Source organism: Carcharodon carcharias, chromosome 14, assembly GCF_017639515.1.
Source record: "Carcharodon carcharias isolate sCarCar2 chromosome 14, sCarCar2.pri, whole genome shotgun sequence".
Classification (NCBI taxonomy): domain Eukaryota; kingdom Metazoa; phylum Chordata; class Chondrichthyes; order Lamniformes; family Lamnidae; genus Carcharodon; species Carcharodon carcharias.
The window spans coordinates 114,616,028-114,629,987 of NC_054480.1; the positions used below are offsets into that span (position 1 = coordinate 114,616,028).

At 42.8% G+C, this 13,960-nt stretch overlaps 2 long non-coding RNA genes across 2 annotated transcripts; one reads left to right on the top strand and one right to left on the bottom strand.

Annotated features, from left to right (window-relative positions):
- The first annotated feature begins 102 nt into the window (after nt 1–102).
- On the top strand, nt 103–5,953 carry LOC121286996. The gene is made up of 2 exons (XR_005945141.1): nt 103–211; nt 4,175–5,953. It is a non-coding gene; the product is annotated as an uncharacterized LOC121286996 (long non-coding RNA).
- LOC121286997 lies at nt 2,689–13,197 on the bottom strand. Its single transcript, XR_005945142.1, has 3 exons — nt 13,126–13,197; nt 6,498–6,595; nt 2,689–3,229 (listed from the first exon to the last, which is right to left on the bottom strand). It is a non-coding gene; the product is annotated as an uncharacterized LOC121286997 (long non-coding RNA).
- Between the last annotated feature and the right edge of the window lie 763 nt (nt 13,198–13,960).

Genomic DNA, 13,960 nt, shown 5'->3' on the forward strand with positions numbered 1-13,960 from the left:
AAGTTTGTCAGCAGGTTAGGATGGGAGAGGTTGGGAGCATTGCCTGGCGCCCCAAGGAATTTGGGACAAATCTTCAGGACACTGTTCCAAGCAACGCAGGAGATAGATTGAGGCAATTAGAATTGTCTGCTTGAACACTCACTTATTAGTCACTTAAATGGAGTTGGAATAAAGGTTGTTCCATGTATTCAGTCAAAAGACATTCAATCAGGTAATGAAGAGCCTGTTTGTATTCCCAAACTCCTGGGAATTCCCTAGATTCTGGAGAGGTCCCAGTGGATTGGAAAACCGCATTTATAACACCTCTATTCAAGAAAGGAGGGGGACAGAAAACAAGAAACTGTAGGCCAGTTAGCCGAACGTGTGTCATTGGGAAAATTCTAGAATCCATTCTTAAAGAGGTAGTATCAGGATATTTAGATAATCATAATACAATCAGGCAGAGTCAACATGATTTTGTTCTGAAAGGGAAATCATGTGTGATAAATTTATTAGACCTCTTTGAGGATGTAACAAACCACATGGATAAAGGGGAACCAGTAGAAGTCGTGTACTTGGATTTCCAAACAGCATTTGATAAAGCTTTTCTTCTTTCTTGGGATGTAGGCATCACTTGTAAGGCCAGCATTTGTTGCCCATCCCTAACTGACCTTCAACTGAGTGGCTTGCAAGGCCATTTCAGGGGGCAGTTAACAGTCAACCAAAATTCTGTAGGTCTGGAGTCCCATGTAGGGCAGACAAAGAAAGGATGGCAGATTTCCTTCCCTGAAGGACATTAGTGAACCAGATGAGTTTTTACAACCTTTGATGATAGTTGTCATGTTTACCATTACTGAGACTAGCTTTATACACCAGATTTATTAATTGAATTTAAATTCCACCAGCTGCCTTGGTAGGATTTGAACCCATGTTCCCAGAGGATTAGCCTAGGCCTCTGGATTACCAGTCCAGTGACTTAAGGTGCCACATAAGAGGTTACTACGCAAGATAAGACATATGTTGTTTGGGGGGATACATTAACATGGATAGAGGACTAGCTATCTAACAGGAAACAGAGAGCCGGGACAAATAGGTCATTTAGTTTGGCAAACTGTAACTAGTGAAGTGCCACAGGAATCAGTGCTAGGGTCTCTACTATTTACGATCTATATTAATGACTTGGATGAAGGGACAGACTATATTGTAGTCAAATTTGCTGACAATATGAAGATGGGTAGGAGAGCAGGTTGTAAGGAGGATACAAAGAATCTGCAAATGGATATAGATAGGTTAATTGAGTGGGCGAAAATTTGGCAGATAGATTATAATGTGGGAAAATGTGAGGTTGTCCACTTTGACAGGAAGAATACAAAAGAAGAGTATTATTTAAATGGAGAGAAACTGCAGAATGCTGTGGTACAGAGGGATCTGGGTGTCCTTGTATATGAATCACAAAAAGTCAGCATGAGGTACAGCAAGTATTTAGGAAGAGAAAGTGAATGTTGGCCTTTATTGCCAGGGGGATGGAATATAAAAGTAAGGAAGTCTTACTACAACTGTGCAGGACATTTGTGAGACCACACCTAGAGTACTGTGTGCAATTTTGGTCATCTTATTGCATTGGAGGCAGTTCAGTGAAGATTCACCACGCTGATTCCTGGGATGAAGGGGTTGTCTTATGAGGAAAGGTTGAGCAGGTTGGGCCTACAGTCATTGGAGTTTAGAAGAACTAAAGGTGATCTTATTGGAACATATAAAATTCTGAGGGGGCTTGACAGGGTAAATGCTGAGAGGATGTTTCACTTTGCAGGGGAATCTAGAACCAGAGGGCACAGTTCCAAAATAAGGGGTCTCCTATTTAAGACAGAGAGGAGGAATTTCTTCTCTGAGTGTTGTTAGTCTTTGGAATTCTCTCCACCATTCAGCAGTGAAGGCTGGGTCATTGAATTTATTCAAGGCTGCACTAGACAGACTTTTGATCAACAAGGGGGTTAAGAATTATGGGGAGGCAGACAGGAAAGTGGAGTTAAGGCCGCATTAGATTGGCCATGATCTTATTGACTGGTGGAGCTGACACCTACTCCTGCTCCTGTTTCTAATGTTCTTAATGGGCCAATACCAAACTGTTCAGATAAAAAGTGGAGATTTCTAGAAATACTTAGCAGGTCAGGCAGCATCTCTGAAGAAAGTAACAAAAGTTAATGTTTTAGGACGAAGGTCTTCCAACCCAGTATTTTAATCTGGATTAACCCCCTCAGGTTGTCGTTTGTTGTGATTTTGCTCGGCACATTTCAGGGTGACGTGTGGGTGAAGCTGAAGCATAAGAGAACTTGACAGATGGTCATTGCAATCCTTTACTCTCCACCTTAAAGCTTTCCTTGTGTTTCTTTCCATTTTATTGGTGCTACACAGTGAATGCTCCCCTTCTTGTTCATGTTAAACTCCAAACACATCATCCAGTAAGCTCTTCCTATAATTTGAGGCTTCGGGTCACATCTGTTAAGTCCTCTCCTACTCTTTGCCCGTGTTACCTCTGTTAAATAATTTGTAATGGTTTCTATGTTAAAAATGCTACATAAATGTAAGTAGCTGTTGCTATTGTTTCACTTCACTGTAGTCTTCCACTCTTCCTCCTCCTTCAGGTACCATGCTCTAAGAGGGCATTGGCAACCATGGACTTCCTCCATTGATGCTTAGCAAAGAGTTGCAGTGGTTTGCCATTGCCTTCTGTAGTATGGCTGACCAGGAAATTGTCCCACCGTTACCACCTGCAATCAAGTGTATTGGAAGGATTTACAGGTTGATAATCAATCTGTTTTCTCAATTTTTGAACTTGCCTTACAATAGCCATCCTCCTGAACTGGGACTTGAAACCAGAACTTCTGGTCCAGAGGTAGGGGCACTACCACTGCATCACAAGATCCCCCTTTCTTCTCTACCAGCAGGGTTAAATGAAGCCTCATGCCCAGACATTAGAAGGATGGAGCTCCTCAGTTCCTCCCTCCTTCTAGAACCTATGGCCTGAGTTTAGTGTTATCGCAAGTGCTTTTGAACAACATGAAGACCACGCAAGCATTGATGAATCCTGACATTTCTTTTTAACCAGATATTTCTGGCAGCCAGCCATAGCAACTCTGACAGGTTCTGTTTGTGTGTTGCAGCATAACCCATGCATCGAAAAACTGCAGTGTTAATGGTCTCGCTGTGTACAAGCTGCTTTAATCTGTTCACCTTGTCTTCTCTTTTCAGCCTTGCAAAAAAAAAATCATTCAAGGCGCAAATTAAACAAAATAAATCTTATTTACAACATGAGACACTTTCAATGCACACATACGCTCAAAGGAACACCCCAGTTACACAAATACACCACTCACACATAAACTCACTCAGAGCCTCAGACCTTCAACAATTTGTCAACCACCTAGTACCATTTATTATAGAAAACATTCATTATAATCCTAACCATGGCTTCACCAGATGCTTATCTTTTTGTCTTCTGCACAAGTTATTTAAAAATAGATGCTACAAACCTCTCTTTGCCTATGAATGTAGATTTACCTTGTGCCAGTTATATCGACCATTAATGCTGAGAATGGGCACATTATTAATCAGCTTGCATGAAATTTAATGAAATAATTTCCCTGCCAATGTCCAAGAGTGTGAACTCATAGCCCACTGCGTTACTGCATCATGCACGCGAGGCCTGGTCTCAGCTGGATGGAGTTGCAGGTTCAATTGACATTGTTCTGTGTCTGATCACTGTGTAGTAACTCCTTTTGGAAAATGCCCGCTGGTGGGCATTAGGTCAGGACAGGAGTTGGCCTCAGTTTTGATCCTAGCACGCTATCAATTACTTGGGTGAGATATCAAATGAGAGAGCACCTGAGAGGAGGGGAGAAAGCTGGTGAGAAAGCACCAACATTGAAAATGGCTGAGTTACCAGGCAACCACCAGAGGGCATTAGAACTCTACCATTAACACTGGTTGCCAAAGTCGCACCCTTCCATCGGTGAGAGAAAGAATTTGCATTTGTATAGTGCCTTTCACATTCTGAGGAAATTCCAGTGCAGCACAGCCAATGAATTATATTTTAAGTGAAGTCACATTGTAACGTAGGCAATTGTAATACCAAGTTGCGCACAGCAAGACCCCACAAACAGCAATGAGCCAAATAACCAATTCATTTGTTTTGCAGGTGTTGTTGAGGAATAAATATGAGTCATTGTCTCAAGAAAACTAGGACCACTTTGCTGCTCTTCTTTCACAAATGCAATGGGATCTCTTACACTGGCCTGAACGGAGAAGTGATGGAGGAAAGCACTAATTCTAACCAAGCCATCTCAGAAGCTGACAGGAATGAGTGGGAAGCTTCCGAACCAATGCCTTTAGTTTCCCCCTGACACAGTTCAGTTAAAATTACCCCTGCAGTCTCAGTTTAATACCTCATCCAAAAGATGGTACCTCTGGTAATGCAGCACTCCCTCAATACTGCAATCTAAATGAGGTGCTGAAGGGCTGGGGTGTGTCTTGAACACGCCATGTTCTGAATGAGAAGAGAGGGCCCTGATAACTGATGCAGTAATTCATGATCCCACAACAAGTTCACATTGTTGGTACCAAGAATTCCAAACCTGTTGCTGCACGTTAGAAGCAAATGACAACACAGAGCAATTAGGCACAAGGTTTACAGTAGCTGACTAATGACTTCATTGCTCAATGCTAATCCTGACTTGACCTCTCCTGCAACTTAATATTTGTGTGTTTCCTCCACAAAGTATATAATTATTTTTCTTGCTAACCCAGATTCAGCACAGTCATTTTTTTTAAAACCCAATTTTAGAAGATGCTGTACAAATAATCAGTGGCCACAACTTGTCCATCAAGCTGCATTATGCTTTGAGTCACATTGTATTAATAAGGCAGAGAAGGGAAGAAACGAAGCAAATCCTGCACTCTGGATCCCACTACCTCTTGGGACATCCTGTCCCACGTGCCCAAAGATCTGCAGGTCAAGAATTGGCCTGCTAAGTCACATGAAGACCCTTGACAGAAACTCGTGACCATGAGCAGACATCATCCTCAAATCAAGGGACAGCCTCATTCATCAAACTCCAGGGCTAAAAAAAACATGAAATGAGTGTAAAATAAATTCTGAATTTGTCCTGTGAATTAGCGATATTGTTAATTCCCTAGATTCTGGAGAGATCCCAGTGGATTGGAAAACTGCATTTGTAACACCTCTATTCAAGAAGGGAGGGGGACAGAAAACAAGAAACTGTAGGCCAGTTAGCCGAGCGTGTGTCATTGGGAAAATTCTAGAATCCATTATTAAAGATGTAGTGTCAGGATATTTAGATAATCATAATACAATCAGGCAGAGTCAACATGATTTTCTTCTGAAAGGGAAATCATGTGTGACAAATTTATTAGAGCTCTTTGATGTAACAAACAACAAGTTCACATTGCTGGCACCAAGAATTCAAAACCTGTTGCTGCACGTTAGAAGCAAATGACAACACAGAACAATTAGGCACAAGGTTTACAGTAGCTGACTAATGACTTCATTCCTCAATGCTAATCCTGACTTGACCTCTCCTGCAACTTGATATTTGTATGTTTCCTCCACAGAGGTCAGCAAACTGATCTGGGTTTTCCGCTCCCATGTTTCACATGTGCGACATTCCCAGAGCTGGGACCACAGGGCTCTGAATGACACAAACTGAAGGGGTCAGGTGTTGTGTCCTCAGGGTGACATCGCTGCGATTGGAGATACTTTCATGTGTTTTGGCAACTCAGCTTGGGTTGTGAAGAGTTACATTTATATAGCGCCTCTCACAACCACAGGACATTCCCAAATTGATTTACAGCCAATGCAATACTTTTGAAGTCACTGTTATAATGCAGGAAAATGTGGCAACCAATTTGCACATAGCAATCTCCCACAAATAGCAATGAAATAAAAATGAGTATATAATCTGTTTTTGGAGGTTGATTGAGGGATGAATGTTGGCATGATAACTCCCCTGTTCTCTTTTGAATAGTGCCATTGGGTATATTACATCCATCTGCATGGACAGACAGGATGAACATGCAACAGTTGAAAGATTACACATATGAACTGTTAACTTTGTTTCGCTCTCCAGATGTTGCCAGGCCTGCTCAGTATTTCCAGCATTTTCTGTTTTAATTTCAGATTTCCAGCATCTGCAGTATTTTGCTCTTTTACAAGCCTTGACCATCTGCCCTAATATCACCTTATGTGGCTCAGTGTCCAATTTTGCTTTAAAGTGCTCCCGTGGATGTTTTATAATAGTAAAGGTGCTGTACAAATGCAAGTTATTGTTATTGCACAGAAACTTCAGCCGAGATTATGGGTTTAGATCCTGAAGTTAGGTTTGAGCCCGTGTCTTTCTGACTCAGAGGTGACCCCCACTCCCACCTCTCCCCACCCGTCACCTCCTGATCCCCACTGTTCCTCAGACACAGATCTGACTAGGCACAGTTCCACTGGTACTCACTCTCACTGTTGGCCTTGCGTTCTGTGGTCAACTTGCTCTGTCTAGTATCCTACTCTGAAGAGGTATTTCTTTCTCTTGTGTGCTGACAGCAGATTTGGCTGTGGGGTGAATGAGATTTGTCACAGCTAAGACCAGCTCCCGGCAGACATCAGACAATCACTGGACAGCGGTCAGGTACCTGGCTGATTTCCCTTCCTCTCAACCTGGTTGGGGGCCAATTGTAGAGCCCAAACCCCCACCCTGGCTGAAATCAGTGAAGTGGGACCCGGGACCCTGCTGGCCCGTATGGTTCAGAACTACTGTGGGAAAGATATTGACCCACCAGGCCCTGGGGTCTCAACAGAATGTTTTTTTTGGATCATGGATACAATTTACAACATGAAGCCTGAAACTGGTGAAGGCCGATTTTTGCAAATCTGGAAGTGAGTGTTTAACAATACCAAGTACAGGAAACAATCAGCCAAGCCAGTGAAAACAGGGGCCAGCAGCAGTTCAAACTAAACCTCTTCTTCTATATTGTTCTGGAGACATTACCCTTAAAGACTTAATGGGAGCGAGGTTTGACTGATATGCAAAGGATATACATTTGATATCAGGGATATATAATTTATATTCAATTGCAATGTATAAATTAAGAATTAAGTGGATAGAGTTGCCAAGTGTGATTAAACGTATTCATGAAGGTTTCATCACATGACCTGCCCCCACGCTCCAGCATTAGTCGGCCAACACATCCACCTCTGTGAAGCACTGCCTTCCTACGCCAGTTGGAAAGCCAAAAGATTCATTACCCAATTGAATGATGCTTGACTATCAACCATAGAGCCTTTGCTCCCCATTTTCAATATTTTTATACCTGGTGAAGAGTAATGTTCAAAGAAGATGACAAAAAACCCCAATCTTTTCTAATGCCCTAATAAGTTTTCTCCACGATTGCACACAGCAATTGAAGCAATTGGAGATTGATCTTCAATTCCTGGGAACTCCAGGCCAACCTGGAGGGTTGTCAACCCTAGAAATGAATAGAATATTAATAGGTAGCTAACTCCAATGAGGCCTATAGCTATCCTGAAGCCTTCCAGCAGCATTGTTGTATTATTGAGAAACTGAGTCAGAAGTCTGGGAGCGCATTGAAAAAAGGAAAGGAAGAATCAAGTAGAGATTACGAGACACCGAGATTGGGTTTTTAGGAGAAAAGGATGACTGAGGCAATATATATCTTACTGAGAGTATTGATGTAAACTTTGTACCATCGAACAGCTGCATTCTTAGAGGTGCACTGGAGTCTCCATTAAACACAGCAGTGAGCAGGCAGAAAACGGAGACTCCCAAATTTCACCTTTTCACGTTTGACACACAATAACTGCAGCACAGGAATGATGGGAAGAACAGTGAACATCAGGTAATAAAAAATTATGTTTGAAAATCCCATGCATGGCTTTGTCCCATAAAAATTCTGACAGATAACTGGAGTGTGGATAATGGAAGTCCCACTGTCAAGGATATTTGGATCATAGGCAGTGGGGATGGAATGAGGCTCGTCAACATTGACCCTTGGAATTTTTTTTTACATACATATAAATTCAGAAAATCTCGAAATGCTATTAACACATTATCTGTCATTGACTCTTCCCAATCATAAACATATTGTCTATTTCCAATGCTCTACCTGTTCCCAGTTTCATACCTATTCGTAATCTCCAACCTTTTCCCAATCCTCTACCAGTTTCCATTTCTCTACCTATTCATCATCCCCTGACTGTTCCCTGTCCCATTCCCACACTGTTTCCAAGGAAGAGGAGCACAGTGACTCTCTCCCTGCCTGTGTTGGGACATGCCTGCCCTGCATTCTGCATTCATCCTGACAGCTCTGCTGAGACAGAGGGCACAGTGAGTTGGGAACCACAAGTGCGACCCTGCAGGCTGTCACCCTGAACTTCAATTCACTGGATCGCTCATAAAAAAATTTCTATTCAGAAAAAACTCATTGTGCACTGTCTGGGACAGGCTGCATCCTAAGCTGCCAGCTGCTCCAACTATCCAGACACTCAGCGACCTCCACTGATCCCCAGCTGTCACATAACACTGTGATCATTACATAACATAAGATCAGTCTTGCATTTATCACAAATGTGCCATAACCCCTTTTAAGGTCAAAGGTCTTAACGATTACTGGGAACAAACCCAAAGTAACTGGCTGCTCCAGCAAGTAACTGGGAGAACAATTGTGCTACTCATCTGTGTGTGTTCCATTACCCATTCTATTCTGTTACCTGATAAAGCCAAGTGGAGACTAAGGAAGGCTAGCAAGGAGGATGTTTCAAATATAGTTATATATAGATAATAGAATTGTTGTCACAAAGTTATGAGAATGATTAGAATTATTATTAGAATGCTTTAGCAATAGTTTTTTGGAGCAGCACATTCTGGAACCAATCAGAGAGCAGGTTATATTAGACTTGGTATTATGTAATGTGACAGGATTAATTAATGACCTCAGAGTGAAGGCACCCCTAGGTAGCAGCAACCACAATATGGTTGAATTTTACTTGCAGTTTGAAAAGGAGAAGAGTGGGTTGAAGACAAGTATTTTAAACTTAAATAAGGACAACTATGTGGGCATGAAAGCTGAGCTAGCTGAAGTGAACTGTGTGAGAATGGATTTTTAAAAAATATTTTGAGGGATATTATGTTATTCTGTAAAGAAGGCTGGGTGTATGTATGTGTGTGATTTAATTAAGTTAGGAAAAGATTGATAGGAGTCAGGTTGCCTGGGGGTTTAAAACATGAAAAGGATAGAGGTGTTAAGTTTGAGGTACAATTAAATAGGTTAGATCTAACATTTGCATTTGTAGATAAGTTGGGAGTTTGTTTGAATATCAAAGGGGAGTCAGAGGTAGCAAGAAACATTATTGCATCTTGCAGGAGTTCCATAGGTAAGTAGTAGTGGGAATATATTTTATTGACCTGAAAGCAAAGACTAGGTGGAAACATTAAAGATCTTATATTTGGAAGAGTTTGAGTTTCACGGAGGTGTGAGAACAATGGAACTGAGAAGAAAGGGGAAAAACAGTATTTTGGAGTTGCTGTTGAGATGGAGCTATGGAAATAGGTGGAGGTAGATGGAGCTACTTGAACTGTTGAGCTGGAGCTCCTGGCTGGGAGAGGATGCAGTTTGAATCATCCATCCAGTCAAGCTAGAATAGTCTTGGGCTGCAGCAAGCAGTTTTATTCTGAAGCAGATTCCATCACAGAGTGGAAGAGGGTAGCGGTTTATGTGGTGTACCTTTATTGAAGCTACAGCAACTTGCCTTGAGCTATATTACTGAATTTCATAGTAGATATCTATAAGGGAGTGTTGCCTGGAAGGCGTTTACTTGTGGGTTTGACCAAGTAGAGCTTTTGGGAGAATGTTTTGTCCGAATAACCTTAATTGTGTGACTTAATCTTTTGTGCTTAAATTTTCTTTTATTTTTGTTAATACAACTTGTACTTTTAACTTTTAAAATCCCAGAAGTGTTACTAGACCTCTTACTGCTGGGATTGGTATGACTTCTTCTCGGTTTCAGAATACAAAAGTAAAGGTATGGCCCATAAGCCAAGTTCCCCTCTGGGATTTAAGTTGCCCAGCAACTAACACCAGCTGTGGTCATAACTAACTGGATACTAGGCTAGATGGGGATGTGGAATTCGAAACACAAACAGATCAGCCATGATCTTAATGACTGGTGGAGCAGGCTCAAGGGGTCGAATGGCCTACTTCTGCCCCTATTTCATATGTTCTTACATTTGTATGTACCCAATCAAGATGATAGCTCTGGCCAGTGTTTAAGGTTCAGTAATTGAGCTGTATTTACTTTTGATTTTCTTCCTTTCCTCACAGGGACTCCTTGTGGTAGCTCAGTCAAGCTAGCATTCTGCAGTTATGAGGTTGGACAGAGATTGTAGACTCTAAAAGACACCAGGCCCAGTACACACCTGACAGCCAATTCCCATCTATCTTCCAGCAGGGGTCACTTGCTAGCTGAGTAGCAGAAGCCCTACCTGATCTCCTTAACACCAGGAGCACTTAGGCAAACTATAGCATCCCAAAAGGTGCACCAGCTGTATAAGGTAATTCAGTACACTTTGAACTCTGGACCTTTCCACCCAGTAAAACTCAGAAATGTTCTAAGGAGGCATTTACCCACTGAACACTGGTGAAAAGGTTAACATTTTCAGTGAAAATTATGAGGTTGGAGATGACTATGTTCAGCACACAAATGGCTAATGTGGTTTTGCCCATTGGTGTAGAGGTCACTTTTTCCCATTAGCCGTGTTGCACTCAAATCACCCATTGTTCAAACTCAATAAAGAGCTTCGTCCATCTCCTTTGTAGACATCCTTATCGACAGACTTCTGACTCTCACTGTACAAATACATCAGTCCTTTCAATTTGCTTCTCACCATCCTTCAGTTTTCGATCCTCACTCCTCTCTTTTCCCCTTGCCCCTCTGCCCTCTCCCATCACTCCTTACCCCTTGCCTTCCTCTTTAGTTTCTCATCCATTGCTTTTCATCCCTCATTACTCACCCTCCCCCCTCATCCCTCTTTCTCACCCTTTGTCCTTTTCCTCGATTCTCACTATCCATTTCTCACCCCGTCTCCATGCCCCATGTTTCTGATTATCTTTAGTCTATGAGTCTCTATGAGGGCTGGAAATTGGGACAGCAACAGCTGCTGATCACCAACAAACCAAACCATTCAGTTTAATCTCTTCCAATATCCTCCCCTTCCCTCTCACCATACATTGTTTTAATACCGAGGGGAACACAACACCAACACCATTGCAAGGTTCAGGAACATGAAAGTGAGGTGGGGAGACCTCCAATGCCAAGGAGGTACCTGGCCTCCTTTCAATACCTCACTCGAGTGGCCATTCTTTATCTGTGGGTCTGATTCTATTCATTTAATTCTGGCCTCTTGAGCATCCGTGATTTTAACCGCTCCACCACTAATTGCCATGTTTTCACCTGCCTAGGTTGCCAACCTTCCAGAATTGGCCCAGAGTTTCCAGGAATTGAAGATCAATCTCCAGGACACTGCTGTGTGCAGAAAAATCATGGGGACATTGAAAAAGTGTGTGGTTTTTTTGTCATTTTCTTTGAACATTTCCCTTCACCAGATATAAAAATATTGAAAATGGGGGAAAAAAGACTATTTGGCTAATGGTCAAGCATCAACCAATTGGATAATGAGTCTTATTGCTTTCCAATTGGTGCAGGAAGGCAATCACAAGGATGGATTTGTTGGTTGGTGTGTGGGGGCAAGTCATGTGCAAGCCAAACCTCCAGGAATATATTTAATCACAGTTGGCAACCCCAGCCTAGCCCATAAGCTCTGGAATTCCCCCTTACACCTCTCTATGCTCTATCTTGCTTTTCTCCTTTAAGATGCATTTTAAAACCTACCTCTTTGACCAAGCTTTTGGTCATCAGCGCTAATATCACCTCGTATAGCTCAGTATCTAATTTTGCTTTATAATGCTCCTGTTAAGCACCTTAGAGCATTTTATTTTGTCAACGGCACTATATAAATACAAGTCTTTGTTACGTCTAGACAGTGCTTTGCACAATGCTCTGCTCAAAATGTAGCCACACACAGACCAGCAGGAAGAACTGGATAGTAAACTGGGGCAGGAACCACTGCCAATTTTTCCCTCACAATTCCAGGGCCACCAACCTGAGCCCCTTTTTCTACATAGGAAGATAGAAACAGGAGTAAGCCATTCAGCTCTTCGAGCCTGTTCTGTTATTCAATTAGATCATGGTTGACATATACCTCAACACCATTTACCCACTTTAGCACTTGATACCCTTACTTAACAAAAAGATATTGATCTCAGACCTGACAATTCCAAATGTCCCAGTATCCATAGTGACAGAGCTTTGCAGATTTCCATTATCCTTCGTATGAAAGACCCTGATATAACTCCAAAATGGTCTAGCTTTAATATTAAAATTATATTTCCTGTCCTGTATTCCCCCATCAAGGAAATAGCTTCTGTGTATCTACCCTTTCAAATCCTTTAGTCATTTAAACACCTTAATTAGATCTCCCCTCAATTCAAGAGAATAAAGGCAAGCTTAAGCAACCTAGGGCTGGATTTAATGTAACCCGTCACAACGGGAACCATGGCGGCCGGGCCCACTTAATCATGAGAAAAGCCCCATTTCCCAGCAGTGGGAAAACCTCCCCCCGAGTAAGTTGGAGAGTGGAAAGGGTTGACATTGGATTCCCGTCCACTGACAGCAGGATGTCAATTAGGTTCATTAATGAGCCAAATAACACACATTATCCCTGAGGCCACTGCAGTGTAGTGGTGCCTCAGGGATTTAGCGGGATCGGCGTGGCTTTCTCGTGCCTTTAGAAGGCCACCCAGCAAACCTTGTCGGGTTTACCAGTGACCTCCCAGGAGGGAGTGGGCGTCCTCATTTCAGGCACTCTGTGCCTGATAGGGACCCAGCATCGGGAAGGCAGGCATCTACTGAAATCCAACTCCCTGTCCTTGCCTCTGACACAACCTGCAACTACCTCCCTGCCCTTCCTGCAACCCCCACCTAGCAACCTCCAGCCCACCCTCACTCACCTTATGTTTGGGGTCCCACAATGTTCCTGGGCCCCTGGTGGGCACAGTACTGCCAGCAGCCACCACTTCTCCTGGTGCTGGCAGTAGTGAGTAGCAGCCAGCCTCTGATTGGTTGACAGCACTTGGCGGGCGGGACCTCTGCTGCTGGGGAACTCAGTTGGGGGTGGGAGAGGTGCAGGTGTAACAGTGGCCACTTAAGTGCCTAAAGGACACTTGATTCCGTTGAGCCTCCCCCACAGGACCGATGGGGGATCCCTGCTGGTTCTGCAACCAGTACGTGAGACCCTCATCAGCCCTACAAAATTCTATCCCTAGTCTCAGAAATTAACCATTTAAGCTCTGGTATAATTTTGGTGTAGCTGCATGTACTCCTTTCTTTCCTGGTGTTCAGTGACCAACGCTGAGCACAGATGGGATCTGGCCAAAGCTCTGTACAACTGAGGCATCAATCCTGAATTCAATCCCCTTGAGATATTTGAGTCTTTAGATTACGAATTGTTTTTGTGCACCAACTTTTCATAATCTGTGTACATGGGCACCTAAATCCCATTGTTTCCCTACAGTTCACCATTATTCCATTTTTTTCTTGTATCTGGAGTAGATGGCATCACAGTTCCCCACATTGAACTCCATGAAGTGAATTTTAGCTTTGGGGACAAAAAACAGGAGTTGGAACTGTTTTGAGGTACCGAACCTACCCTATTGTTTCCCCAGGAAACGATCACTGATCTTGGATTTTCACCGAGAAATCCCTTTAATTGACATGGAGATGGGTTCCCTATCCAGTTGAGGGTGGCGGGAGGACTCTTGAAGCTGGAGGGCCAATCAGAGGCCT